Genomic DNA, 10,312 nt, shown 5'->3' on the forward strand with positions numbered 1-10,312 from the left:
CATAACGTCACCGTTTTTACAGCTGATCTGTAGGTCAAGCGGGTCCGCACTAATGACTATCCAATGTCCGTTTCCTATGTTCTCTGCAGTCGGGTCACTACTTTGGTTCACGCGAATAACGTTGTCACAAAAACGGTCAACTTTGTCAGTCTGGTTGGTCAACAAGGCAGTGACACACATCGTCGAGGTCAGCACATTCATGATAGGTCGTCGAATGGGACAGAACGGTAAACGTCTTCGCAAGTACAGTTGAATGTCATCGTCATCAATGAACATAAACTTCAGCGAGTCCTGAGATAGCGCAATGAATTTCACGGGCTCAATATCATAGTTAGCGACTACGGTCTGACTGCCAGTCACTTTCGGTACGGGTACGTTGAAGACTTGGAACACGTTAAAGTGTTGCTGAACGGAGATCAGGGGGATAGTCACAAGAACAGATACACCTTTAGTTGTTCTAATAGTCCGGGTATGAGAGATAGAGAAGTACTGGTCGGTGTCCGACGGGGAGAATGGCAAAGCTAATTCCCGGGGCAGGGTCTTCTGAATGCCTTCCAAAATTCCTACGAAACGGCTAGGGGGAAGCAGTGATCTTGGTAGAATGCCGTTTTCGGCCAAACTGAGGATAGTTTCCATATTCATAATACTTTTACGAAAATCACGAATGGAGGTGCCGAGGTCAGCAAATACCTCGTCCATCCGAGACTCCAAGTTAGAAGCAAAATAACCGTTGAGAACGACGTCCTTGAGTCCACCTATTTGGTCAGTCAAGTAGTTTGTCGAGTTAATCAGTCGGTTAACCCTCGCCCGTAAACGGCGATCTGCCACCTTCGCCCATGCAGGGGGGGGGTTGGTGCGACCCCCCCCCCCCTTGGCGTTTGAAAACGGAGCGTCGTAGAGCTTAGCGGAAAAGACCAACGGATTGCTCTCGCCGAGATCTCGCGATTGGTGGTATATTTTTTGGTCCTAGGTCAACATTTGACCTACTTTTGACCGGTCAAATGTCAAATTTTCGGAAAAATAGACTTTTTTCAACTTTCCGCGGCGATTGCGGCAAAACGGTGGGAGATATCGACTTGAAACCTTCACTATCGTGTTCCTTGATCAATTCTCTATCGTTTGGTATGTATTTCGTTTCCCTAGCTCTAAAAATGGCGCGTTGGGAGCGCCGGAAGTCGGCAAGGTCACAGTCGGCGGCAGAAATTCGAAAAATCAAAATTTAAATTTTTGAAATCTGATTGTATTTTTGGATTTGGAAGGTCCATTTGCTCCCTATAGAAGCTAATATTGCTGCATATTCCCATTGAGGTGACAAGAATTAGCAAAATAGTGGTTCGGGCGCTTTTCAAAAATAGTACCGGACCCTGTTCCTCTTGTGACGTCATAGCTCCGTGACCTGACCTGACCCGGTCAAGTTTCTTATACCATATGATAGCCAATACTTGCCCCAACATGCATTAGAAGTTTCATCACGATCCATCAACCGATGTCCGTACCACCGGCAGGAAACCTCGGGCGTTGGCACTCAGTTTGTGAAAATCCGGCCGGAGGCTGTTCCCTTTGTGACGTCATAACTCCGTGACCTGACATGACCCGGTCAATTTCTTTTTATCAAAAGATGCGCAAGGTTTGCCCCATAAGGTACCCAAAATTTGGCGGCGCTGCGCGCCGCCGTTTTTGCACTATTTTTGAAAAACCTCAGGGGGGGGTGCACCAACCCCCCCCTACATGGGCGAGGGTTAATAGTCTGTCGGTTCATGTCTATGTCTACAATAGTCTGGTTGATCATAGTCACGCTACTGTCAATCACGTCCAACACACCGTCCTGAGCGTCAGTCAACTCATTCACACGAGACAGAATGTCCTGGATTTCCGTGGTCGTCGCAGTACCGAATAAGGATGAGAGGGCATCACCAACAAAGGGTAGAAGAGCACGTTTCCTACACGGAAAAAAATATTTACTCCCCTAGGTGGGGTTCTGACGTCCCAAATACAGTACCTATATTAGAGTAGATATTCGCCCTATTTTGGAGTTCATAACTCCCTAAAACTATCAAAAGGCGATTCATTACTCCCTTGGTGTTTTGAAACTCCCTTGTAAAACGCAATTGAAATTCCCTTTTAGGGAGTGAAAAATAATAGGGAGTAGTGGAACCTAAGAGGAGTAATAAAACTCCTTATTAACTACTCCTTATTCCGGAGTTATGATCGCAAAAGGGAGTTTCACTACTCCTGTTCTGCAAGTGAAACTCCTTTAAATTTGTCTGTGGAGTAATGTCACACCGAAAACGAGACATGCTAAGTGGTTCCAAAACTCCCAAAAAGGTACTCATCCCAAATACAGTACTTATATTAGAGTAGATAAAGTTAACATTCTGGAGTTTTCCAAAAAGGGTGTGATGTCACCCCAAATATACGGGTTGAGTCACTCCTAATTTTGGGCAGGACGCACATTGCACAAGCCCCAACTGACATAATCAGAGCATTTCCAGCTGGAATTTTAACAAATATGGATCATTTATACCGTTATGATTGCAAAAAAAGTTACTATGATGCTATGACGTGACGTGTGTTGTGAGGCTGAAATAAGAACCAGTCTCTTCCTATTTCTTTCGCGCATTTCGGAGACACAGTTTAGCTATAGTGTAATAAATAACCAGCAGACGAAAAAAAAAAATCTCGAGCATATCCAACAAAAACACTGGATTATAAACAATATTTCTTCTGTATTCTCGTCAACCAAATCATGCATGTAACAGCAGATTTAGCACAAGATGGCCAGGAGCCACAAGGATTTGCCACTGGGTTTACAGAAAATCTGCAGCAGCATCCAGTATCATCCAGTATAGCAGCGTCCAGCAAGTACAGCAATGGTGAACGAAGCAGCTATCATAGATGTTAACCCTCGCCCTGGCAGGGGGCGGGGTCGATGCGACCCCACCCCCTAAGGGTTTTCAAAGATAGCGTAAAAACGGCGGCGCACAGCACCTCCAAATTTGGCACAGCCTATGGGGCAACCTTTTTACATATGACCTGAAAATTTCAGGGCCGGGTGACCTTGGGTCAGGTCACCAGGTCAGAACAACCGGTACAAGGTCATGGTCAAATTTCAATTTGTTTATGCACCTGTCCAACTCACAATTTTGGACTGATTTCCTTCAAACTTTCAGGATGTACTAAGTTCACCGAGTTGTATAACATATTGTTCGGGTTTTTATGTCGCTGACCTGAGGTCAGTTAGAGGTCATTACGTCGTAATGTTAAGCCTATGGGAAAATATTCAATTCGGAAAATATTGAAGATATCCGCTTCGTTCTATCACTTTTGTGCTTTGAAACCACAGTACTTAGCATTATGCCACTTGGTGCTTCTTTGTTTGGTGTACTTATCCAAGGGTCAGGTCAAATGAGGTCAACTGAGGTCAAATGACGTTTGTGCCGATAACTTGTCACATAATAAAGATAAAGCTTTCAAAATGGTACCATTCTGTTTCTCTTGAACAGCCGAGTCGAATGATATGCAACATTAAGCATTTTGACCATTCTTAAGACTTAAGTTGTACTTAGGTTGTGCTTAGTATTTCAAGTACACCTAAGCAAGCAAAAAAAAAGTACATCGTTCGACGCGCCTTGACGTGCTGAGTTCACTGTTGCTTTTGTTTTTGTTCTATCTTAATTAGATAAAAAGTTAGAAGCGAAAAACTTTTGACCTGTTTTAGCGTTGCACAGGGGTGAGAACTCCAGGGGGCCCACATACCTACCAAATTTGGTGTTTCTAGGTGCCATAGGAGGCATTAATGTTGCATATCATTCGACTCGGCTGTTCAAGAGGAACAGAATGGTACAATTTTGAAAGCTTTATTTTTATTATGTGACAAGTTATCGGCACAAACGTCATATGACCTCAGTTGACCTCATTTGACCCAGCCCTTGTTATGAAAAATGACCTGCCAGGGTGAGGGTTAAAAATGAACACATTTTTATGCAGAAACAATTGAGATGTGAGACTCTCCATAACACTGTAACACGGTCATAGGGGTGTGATTCTAAACACACATATCCAGCGCCGTGCTGGTGGTGCGAGTTTTCCGTGGAGTGCTGGGAGGGGGGGGGGGACGGCGTTTTCGCGCCCCAGTCTAACTCGGCTCTCGGGTCATCTAGCGACACGCGGTAAACGGCACTTCGATAGTCAAAAATAATGAAGAAAATAATCCTGTCATTTTTAGATCATGTCAAAGATCAGGTCACCAGAGGTCATCAAAGGTCAAATTTTGCCTCTTTCAATAGTTTAAAGTTTTTGAAAACCGACGCATAACTTGGGAACCAAAAAGAGCCACTGCACCGCGAAAAGGCGCGTTCGATAGCCAATTTTAACCCGCGCCCGGCTGGGGGTCCTGGATTTCCACGCCCTGCTGGGGGGGGGGGTGTTCAAACACCCCCCCCCCTTCTAACTCGGCTCCTGGGCCACGTAGCGATACGCGGAAGGCGGCGTTCGAAAGAGCGTCAAAAATAATGACGAAATCACTTCGGTCAATTTTTTGGTCAGGTCAAAGGTCAGGTCACCAGAGGTCATTGAAGGCAAAATTTCGCCGATTTCCAGGTCGAATGTCGACAATTTCCAAGAAGCCAACGCATAACTCGGGAACCAATAGAGCTACAGCGCCGCGGAAAAGCGCATTCGATAGCCCTATTAACGCTCTTTCTGAGTAATTCTCTCAGATTTGACCTAGCGTCAACGGTTTTGCCTGCAGGGGGTAAAAACTGCAAAAATAGCCGATTTTTTTCGGAAACAGTTTTTCTGCATTAACTTTTGACCCAAACCTTGTACGAGCTTACTTTTACCGGCATCGTGTTCCTCTCGTCAAGACGCATCGAATGAACTATAACTTGACCTTGAAAGGTCAACTTGAAAATTTGACCTCAGGTCAAGGTCATGACCTGACCGGAAAGGGTCATGTTGCATATCAGTCGATCCGTATCGTCGAGCTGAACACATCTAAGGCGTTTTCATCGCTCTAGCATGCCTCTATCAAAAGTTATTTGCGAAAAACTGTTAGATACCCATCGTGACCTAAGATGACCTCAGGGGCATAACCAGGGGTCACGGACACCATTTTCATGTTCAGTGTATCTAAACCACTTGTAATGCAGTGTTTGGGAGTGTTTTTAATGCCTTTCGTCCAAAAGAGGCGCATTTCAATTTTCTCCCATTGACTTATAATGGGGAGGTCGCAAAATTGACCTGACCTTAGGTCATCGATATCAAAATTCTGAGATATACATTTTGTACATGCTATTGCTCTTAGTAATCGCTGAAAGTTTCAAAGCGATCAGTCACTCGGTGTAGCTATGGCAGACATTGAAACTTTTTATGAGGTGAGGTCACTTCAAGTGACCTGGTGACCTGACCTTGAACGACCTTGGTATGAAATTTTCACAATATGTGTAGCATTGATGTATGATAAGGTGTACCAAAAACGGCGGCGCTCCGCGCCGCCGTTTTTGAGATATCCGCGAAAAACCACAGGGGGGGGTGTTCAAACACCCCCCCCCCCCCAGCAGGGCGCGGGTTAACGCTCTTTCGTAATGTGTCCTCAGATGTGACCTCAGGTCAACAGTTTAGCCTCTAGAGAGAAAAAAGAACTCCACAAATAACCGTTTTACGAAAATAATAGTGTATTTCTGTAATCACCTTTGACTCAATAGAGTCGCGACATTGCTGTTGGCAGCATCATAAAAAACATCATCGGCATTGAAAATTTTACTTAACACGCGCAGTGGAAGGGGGGGGGGGGCGGATTTCGCCCACCCCTCCTGTTTTTCGCCAATAACTCGCGCCGCAAGCATAATATCAATGTGAAATTTCGGCTACCTGTCCAGAATTTCATTGCGGATCTTCTCGTACATAAAGTAAGAAAATCGGTTCACAACTTTTCTAGTAATAGCGGTGTAAAGTCAAACATCCTGCCGCCGCGGCGGCGCGGCGGCGCGGCGGCCGGCGCTAGCCGTTACGCGCCGCCTGAATTGTAGACTGTGCCGGGGCGGGACGGTTCCGTCTTTACATCGCGCTCCTTACCGCTGATTATATTAGATTCGCGTCAAATTCGGTGAGAAGACTGAGAAATGTACAGGCAATCATATGGTCAAATAATTTTGAAAATCGGCCGGTAACAACTTGAGTTATGAGTGTGTAAACACAAAATTGTGATTGCCACGTTTCCCGCGTCGGCCGATGCCGCCTCAGCCGGCGACATCTTACCCTTCGCAGGCTTCTAACTGCCATATTTATTGTTGGATTATCTAGAAATTGACCATACATACTCACAAATGTTTGCTCTTTCGTATAGTGAAAGTTTAAAAAAAATCGGCCGGTAACTTTTTGAGTTATCGGCGTGTAAACGCAAAAAAGTCGCTAATATGGCAGATTTGATCACATTTGACCTCATTTGACCTTGAAGATATTGACCTAGGGTCATGAAATTCACACACAACAGAGTTCCCCATGGCCCGCACCTACCCTCCAAATGTCGTCTTTCTAGCTCCAGTGGGAGCTGAGATCTTAGGGGGGGGGCGACATCCGCCCCCCCCCCTTCCACTGGGCGTAGTACTCGCAACTAGAGATGCCACAAATTTGCAATTTCATTACCCGCCCCGCCCCGCAGCTACCCCTTGCCCAACCACAACTACCCGCAAGCTGATTTTGGCTGAGCCGAACCCGCAAAAAAAACGCAATCTTAAAAACCTGCTTTTGCAAGAAAAAAATACAGCTGGGTCAATGCTAGAGCTATATAAACCTTACTTGCTTCATTGCTGTGCAGAAAAAGGCAGCCAAACAAATAGTAAGGACTTGAAATTTCTATGCTAAGTCCTCAGGAAGTGTACACTGGATAGTGGAAAATGAATAATGCATCAATACATTTGAAATTCCTTTCTGAAAAGAGTTCAGTGAAATCTTTCTCTCACCTTACCCTTCAGCATTGGCTGACGATCAAAATTTCACTCTAGCTCCCTCTCAATATTAGATTCAGATTCAGATTCAGATTTATTCAAAAGAAGTCCACTCACCATGGCTTTTCACTCTTTCACGTCAGTTACAAGTACAAAAAGGACGAATATAGGCCACATTTACGTTCCACACGCATACCACTCATACATCAACTCACTCCGATCATCACTGAGGATCGACAGATCCGACGACCGCTCTGACAGCTCTACGGAACCCGGGCTCACAGGGATCTGCCCCTATACCGTTGAGCAGTGTCACGCCACGGTAACACATTCTCCGCCTACCGGATTCAGTGCGTATGTTGGGGCGGCTGAATAGATCGGCTTGTCTCGTTCTGTAGGTGTGCCTTTGGCTCGATCTCGGTCCAATAGTTCCACATAGGTACTCAGGCTGCTGGGTCACGATGACACTCGCCAGCGCACACACGGTGTGGTAGTCGATCAGCTGCTCTACCTTGAGCCAACGGAGCCGCTGTATCTCACCGCTAATATGGTCGAAACGGCGCTTCCCTGTCACTACACGGGCACAGAAGTTGACAATCTTCTGTACACGGTCGCGCTGGGTGACTCCGCATGAGCCGTAGACGGATAGGCAGTATCGAACCACGGACAGGACGAGTGCCTCAACAATCACCTTCAGCGTCTGTTTTGGCATGACATGGCGCGCATGAGATAACCCTATCAATATGCCTGTACACTTTCTTGTGATGTATGTCACATGTGTCTCAAAGCTGAGGTGGCGATCAATGAACACACCGAGGTTTTTAACCTCTCTCGAGTCGGCTATAACATTGCCACAGAAGCGGACAACAGGCGGCAGCGTGCGGAGCATCGCGGGTGTTCCCAGCACAACCATCTGTGTCTTCTTGGTGTTCAACTTCATCCCGTTGTGACAGAACCAGTTGTACACATAGCTGAGTGCGTGTTCCATGCTGCTGATGATTCTCTGGATGTCACGCTTGCTGCCGGATACTAATAGCTGCGTATCGAATGAGATTAGGCTTCTAGAATGATATTGTTATCAAAATGAATGTTGATATAAAAAGATATGCGATTTCCAGTTAAAAATAAATAGTGACACGTTGAATAATGAGTATCCAGTCGATCTACACATAAAACAAATCATGCAAAATCCCGGCAAAAACCAACTAACCACCAATGAACCACGCGTTTCTGGAAACATGCGTCAGAAGCGTCACCAACAGCTGATTGCAAGGAATGTTACAGCGACTAAATTATTGCAGCCGTAGTTAGTGCGAACTTGTTGCGAAAACACCGTTGTATAATGCATATTCATGTGCCATTCTGATAAAGTTATTTTACACAACAGCTAAAGTTTTACAATTCAGAGTTAATCACCTCTTAAAAAATAAAGAGACAGTAAATACTAATTAAATTGTAATAATTTTAAAGATGGTCTTGGTAATGCTCTCCGGCTGGTCATCTCTCGGCATACAAATGACAAGTAAAAAGACAAAAGAAATAAATGCGACCAGCTACTGGTTTTGTAACATGTATAACTGCTATTTTGAGGTATTCAAAAACCAAAACAGAAAAATTGATTGCAAAATTATTATTGCGTCATCAATGTCAGCTTTCCTTCGCCTCAGAGACCAAAATTGACGCAGTCAAATGCCAATCCTTGTCAGAATGTCGGAAGTGCGCCAGTTTTGTATTGCGTTATGTTTGGGCCGCATGCCAGTCAATATTTTGATTTTTGTAAGGGTAATTGGTGTTATTTTCGAAATATAGGGTGGGACAGAACATAGAGTAGGATAGGTAATTAATGAATTTGCATTGCATCAAATTTTGTTTAGCTGATAGCTCTTTTTTATGCCGACCAGACGCAAATAAAGTAACATGTGGCATTTGCTCTGATTTTCAACATCTCATTTAAGTCTGGGTTCTTCCATAATGTATATCTAGTGCACACTGCACATAGACCTCAGTTCAGCTTCCTATAAGTTTGCTTTCAGGTTCTTTAATGTTTTATGGAATGCTTTCATCAGCATTTACTTATGCTTTGTAGTTTGTTGCTTGTACCCTGGTTTGGTCATTGCTAGACTGTGGAGTGTGGATGCTATTGCTGGTTGTTTTCAGTTTTGCATTTGAAATGTGCTACCTTGATATATTTTTATATTTGGTTCTGTTTTAAAAGTTGTTTTGATGAATATTGTATTGTTAACCTGAGCAAATGCACTTGACATTGTGTTTTGCATCTAAAAAAATAAATTTATAGGTTCTTAAGTCTGACCGCCAAATACCCGCCACACGACAAGTTATGCTTCTCGAACCCGCCAAAAACCCTGCGGGTTTTGAAAACCCGCAGAAAGCGGGTTCGCGGGTTCAAAAGTGGCATCTCTACTCGCAACCCTTCCACTGCGCGTGTTAAGGTCAAGGTCATGACTTGACCGGAAAAGGTCATGCTGCATATCGGTCGATTCTTTTCGTCAAGCTGAACACATCTGAGGTTTTTTACCGCTCTAGCATGTCTCTCAATCGATGTTATAGACTTAGAGAGTGTTTAGAACGACGTTTTCTCCCATTCACTTATAATGGAGATTGCGCAAAATTGCCCTGGCATTAGGTCATCGATATGAAAGTTCTGAGATATAGGTATATTTTATAGATTCTTTTACTTTTATCAATCGCCGAAAATTGCAATATAATCATTCAGTCGGTGTAGCTACTACGAGCATTCTTTCTGCGGTGAGGTCACTTGAAGTGGGCTGGTGACCTGACCTTTGGCGACCTGGGTCTGAAATTTTAACAACATTTGTGGGAAAAGATGCATGAGCAGGTGTGCCAAAGAAGACGGTGGCTCCACGCAGCCATTTGTGAGCTATCTGCGAAAACCACGGGGGGGGGGGGGGGTGTCCAAACGCTCTCCCCGGTCAGAGCGGGTTTAAATCGGTATTAGTCGCTGCATCTCGCGACGGCACACATGCTCGTTTTTTCCGCGAGCCTCTAGCTCAAGTTGGAAAGAAATATGGGAAGGGGATTCGCCCCTCGACGTGGGTGCATGCAGAAAACCGGTAGGTCCGGGGACGGTTAAGGTTATACAATATACACACTGAGGCTCAGCATCCATGCACAGTGTGCATTGCACACACTGTCTCCGTGAGGGTTGTGCTGGATGAATAGACAACCACGCGTTGGACACTATTCGTTTATCCAACGTATTCCTCGTCGTGGAACGGGCTTCCGAGCGTGTTTGCCAACCATGCTTGCCAGCATTATCTGCAATGGAAAATGTTCCGTTGTGACTAAAAAAGACAATATTTTAAGTCTGCATAGGTGGGGTCAAT

This window comes from Amphibalanus amphitrite, unplaced genomic scaffold (assembly GCF_019059575.1).
Source record: "Amphibalanus amphitrite isolate SeventyFive unplaced genomic scaffold, NRLGWU_Aamphi_draft 000390F_arrow, whole genome shotgun sequence".
In the NCBI taxonomy this organism is placed as follows: domain Eukaryota; kingdom Metazoa; phylum Arthropoda; class Thecostraca; order Balanomorpha; family Balanidae; genus Amphibalanus; species Amphibalanus amphitrite.